The following is a 5,519-nucleotide window of genomic DNA, read 5'->3' as shown; positions in this document are numbered from 1 at the left end:
GGGGGGTTGCATTTTCCATAGTTTGACCTCCTAATAGCCAATACATTTTTCGTGCTGGAGTGTCATTAAACATCTGTTGTGATCTATTCTGATCAATCGTTTCATCTCTTATATTATACTAAGTGGTGAAATAATCGTACGTTTATACATCAAAATAAACATGGTTCAAAATGTGTAACAGTTCAAGTTTTAGTCCAGAAAGTTATGTAAAGTTGCTTCTTTTTCCCCCTTTTTTTCAAGTCAGTAAAATGTATTTCTTATTACTCGTAAAACTATCCAGAATTAGAAATGCATTGGTAGCATTTGTTTCGGTCATTTGATAATGGCACCCATTATGAAATTCAAAATGTTCATTGTATTAGGGTATTCTACGTATGTTTTTTACTCCCTCGCTGAGAACATTTTGTTTAGCCATTTGGATATAACCGTCATCTTGAAATTAAAATATCTGCGAATTTAATATATGTTTATATATATATATATATATATATATATATATATATATATATATATATACATATATTAATATATATATATATATATCTTTCCTCTCAATTGACCCACAACAACATTTTGGATATATCTTTACATTTATGAGCTCAGTGAATGAATGTGTACACAAATAACAGTGTTGTCTGACCTACGCAGTAATCTTGAAATTCAAAATGACCACCATTTTAATATATTTTTCCATTTATCACAATTCATGATTAACATAGACACACAATATTATTTGTCTATGTACATTTCTGTAGTCATGACGTTATTGGTGAGATTTGTACAGTCCTCAAATCATGACAATCACCTTAAGAATCATAATGACCACCATTTGACTACATTTTTCGTATGTCTTAACTCCCGGATGACGTAGAAGCACAATTTCTTTTTCTATGTACATTTCGAGGATCTATGAATTAATTGGTGACATTGTATAACCATCTTCCAGCCATGGCAACCACCTTGTAATTCAAAATTGCAGCCATATATAAATTCAAAATGGCCAAATAATATCCTCCTAGTTCACATACATTTTACTTCAAACAATTAAACTATTCCATTGCTAATGTCTTTCATGTTTTAGATATTAAACCAATGAAACAGAGGAACTTACCAATTGCTAGATTTTGTATACAAAGTGGCTACAGCATTTAGTATCTGGCTAATAAAATGTTGTTTAAATCAACCATTTTTATTCATTTCAAATGCCCTGCATATCTGAAAATTGGCTTAAACTCATTTCTGTCCATTGTGACCCCTGGTTGGGTATCTGCTTTGTAATGATATGTGCATTGCAGCAATCATCACCAATAGCAATTGTAGGGTTCTGCACATATCAGGTTGTATTTCGTACAGGTACCTGAACTCTTACATATAACACAGTTGCATCTGATCAGATCTGTCACAGCCTTTGGTGCACCTTGCACCGCCAGTATATATTATTAACCATGATCCAACCATGAATCTTGAGCTCAAATATTGTCTTGTGGTTGTGATCTTTGAGTGTGCTGTCCCAGATATATTTCGCAATGTGTACACACTATGGATTGGTCATGGCTTCTTTCCTCTCAGAATAGCTGCATCAGTTGTACAAATGACCCTTGAGTTTAAAACTATGCAGTAAAATATTCACATCTTTGCTGTCCTCTGTGTACGGTTCATCACCAATTCCAAACTGGCTAAGAGCTTCAGATATAGCTGGTGGATATATCCCAAATACATCCAATATATATTTTTTTCCATTTCCAACAAGTTGTTCTTTTGTGTCATGCCCAGTTACTGCACGAAAGCGATTCAATGTTGAGGTTTCATTCTAAACTCAGTTCATTATGAATTAGGTCCATGTTGACCTGGTTGTGATTTACGTCTGTACCTATAATTATGTATTGGGACCCATGTGTGTAATCTTCCCAGGATCAGAACCCAACAGTCTGTGTCTGGCGTAGAAATCCACTGTATATTTGTCAGATATGTTTTCAGTGATCACACGCATTTCCTGAAGTCATTGATTCACTTTATCTTTACCACAGAACACTATTTATAAAAGTTGACATTAGATAGTTCCACTATCAACGCGACATATTTTCGAAGCTATCTTAGCACTACAATATTGTAAAGCTATCAAAGGTCATGAATGATGTGACAGTGACCTGTGCCAAAATCTACATCGGTTTTACGATATCGTAGTGCTAAGTTAACTTCGAAAATGTTGGCCTAGGTAGTGGGGATAACTTGTATGTTCAGGATGCTACCTACCAATGACATCAAGTAGATATGCACATGATCGTCTCATAATACATCTGCCAGATACGGTTATATAGACTCAATAAAAGATGTTCTCTGAAATGTACCAATATGCCATCCTACCATAGGTGTCAGTACACAGGAATAGGCAGACATGTTCATGGTTCCTCATACACCTTAAGTAATCCTGACAGGAAATGAAGTGGATTTCTGCATCAAAGACCCAGACTGTTGCCTTTTCATCACGAGATGGTTACATCTTAGGCCTATATCACAACTAGATCAACTTGCAACCGTTTTATAATGAACTGTGGCTAGAGACGGAATCCAAATAACACATTGGTGGACAGTAATAAAGAGAATTCAATGTATTCACGAAAGCTCCACAGATAGCAATGATGTCAGCTTGGAATCGGCTATGAACCATACAAAGAGGTCAGTGCAAATGTGAACATTTTATAGCATGGAACCAAGCACAACTGATGCAGCTGCTCTTAAGATGAAAGAAGTTCAAGAAGCCATCACCAAACTAAAGTGTACAAACACTGCCACATAAATCTGGAACATGGAAACAGCATACCCAAAGGCAACATCTCCAAGAAAATATCTGAGATCAAGATTCCATGCTACATCCAAACATTCGTAATCCTTGCAGACTTGGTTGGGTCATAGGGGTTTGGTATATTTGTGTCTGTGCTTTTGTAAGTGCAAGCTGCCCCGAAGGCTGTGATACAACTGATCAGATGCAACTGGTGTCAGTACGTTTTCAGTACCTTTAGTGTAAGATGAAGTAGGTGTCTAATATGCTATTGGGCCATTCCGTGGTATTTGGTCCATGGGTGTGAACATTTCAAAATGATCTGTTAAACTATGTTTTTATTATAGCTCAAAGTTAACATCCTTAAGCATATACAAATATACTTTTATTGTCAATTTACTTATGTTTTATGGGTTTTAATGACAGTTTTATTTGAAAAAATAATGTTTGTAAGCCAGGACATGACATTTGTTTTTTGGTAATATTTCATTACTGTTATGTCAAATGTAAAAATTAGGTATCAGGACATCATATCTAATATATACTACATATGAAAATACTACTTTCCCTTCTTTCATATCATAATTAGTATATTAAATTATTTTTCAAAATATATAATGTCACGTCCTGGCTGATTTGACATATAAAAGTTAGTTTGATTTAAAAACTATTTTTCAGAAATAAAAATCCTTTTTTTAATCCTCCTCCTTCTCAATGTTCCAAGTATAAATAAAAGGTATAATGATGACTGGTTGTATTAAATGATTAAAATAACCACCTCAAACTTTGAGCCAGGACGTGACATTGAGCCAGGATGTGACATTCAAGATGACATGTTAAATTGAGTAAAGATTAAAAATGTATTAAATCTCTCTATATAGAGAAATTGGCAAAACTGACTAGATAATGCACATGTACCTAAAAGAAATTACTTTTATTTTCAATAGTTTTCCTCTCACCATCAAGAATCAGAAACGGAGAAACTGGACGTTCGGGGGAGCATATTCAAATATTTAACATGGATTTATTTATATGCAAAAATACTATTATCAATTAATTCTATGCTTCTATGTTTTGACCAAACAATGAATTATTGATAATCCACCAATTTAAAGAATATTGTATTGGTACCAAATGTTCCATTCTGTGAATCCAAACTGGTGTACACATACAATTAATATTGTGTCAAAGAATTGTTTAAATACAATGTGCTGCTAAAATCTTAAGTTTATTCCTTGGCAGATACAGGTATCCAAACATGAATTGGAATATATTTAAACCCACATTTCTTCAGTGAAGGATGTAATTGATAAAGATATATGTAGAAGATAAAACTTGGGTTTGGGGGATTCAAATCAATTATGTCGTTGAGATTTTGCTGTTGTCACCCATCACCAGTTTATATTAATATACATTGTTGATAGTTTGGCCTATCAGATAATGATGAACAGAAATAAGAAACTGTCCAAAAACTATAATTTCTGTACTGACTGGAGTTCATATTTTGAATTCCAATTAAATCACATCATCATAAAAATACCAACAAAAGGCAAAATATAATAATTATAAAATATATGGTAAATTGCAAACAAGAATTCTACAGAATTAAATGTCTGGCCTACCACAAACTTATTTAGTGTCATTGATAGTGTATCTGTAGATATCTATCTCAATGCATGTTAAAAATATTTTTAAAACATTTAAAAAATTTAACTTCCAAAAATTAAATTAAATTTTTAAATAATAAAAACAAATTTTGATGTGCACTGAGGTAAATATTCATAGATAGAACTATAAATGAAGCTTTACTGATGCAGGGCATGTAATTTATGAGAAATGTATCTACATTGGTACAATCAATGTTGAGCTAAATGCAAAGTTATACCTATACTTCATCTTTTTAGTTTGTACATGTATTGTAATGTAAAGGTAAGACAAAAATCACCAGACTTAGCAACATCAGGATAAACAATGCTGTTGACAGTATGGTTACTGGTTATAAAAGTATATTATATGAATATTGTATGAGAACTTTTTTTTTGCACAATGACAGTTCAATTAATCAAGATTTTATGCACTTATTTTGATGATTAAAAACACTTAAATCAAGTATATATCATTGATTTACCAAATGATTAATGTAATTGTTGTTTTAAATTGCCATATGACAGCCATTTTAAATGTTAAGATGTTTGCCATGAATGGATGACTATTAATCTAAACAGTTAGATTAATTGACTACTGAAACGTACATAGACAACAAAATGGAGCTTCTACATTAATCTGATGTGGTGGCCACTTTGAATTCCAATATGGTTGCCATGACTGAATGTCTATATAAATGAATCCAACCAATTCATGAACTACAGATATGTACATAGAAAAATAAATTGAGTTATTTGAGAAACATATTAAAATGGCAGCCATTTTGAATTTAAAGATGGCTGCCAAGATCAGACAACAATTATATTTTTTACAACTGAGAGCATAGATGTTAAACGAGACCGAAATTATTGTTTCTGTGTTAAGTGGGAGTAAAGATAGAGAGGAAAAAGACAATTTCACGATGGTTGCCATGATCAGATCAATAATAAAAATATCTTTGAATTCACTAACATAAAAATGTTTTAATAGACCCCAAAAATATGTTTCTATGTCAAATGGGAGTGGAGATATATAAAGAAAATGTATGAAAATGACGGCCATTTTGAATTTCAAGATGACCGACATGAGAGTGGTC

This window comes from Gigantopelta aegis, chromosome 1 (assembly GCF_016097555.1).
Source record: "Gigantopelta aegis isolate Gae_Host chromosome 1, Gae_host_genome, whole genome shotgun sequence".
Classification (NCBI taxonomy): Eukaryota; Metazoa; Mollusca; class Gastropoda; order Neomphalida; family Peltospiridae; genus Gigantopelta; species Gigantopelta aegis.
The sequence above is the reverse complement of the archived record's forward strand: the minus strand, read 5'-3'. Positions refer to the sequence as shown.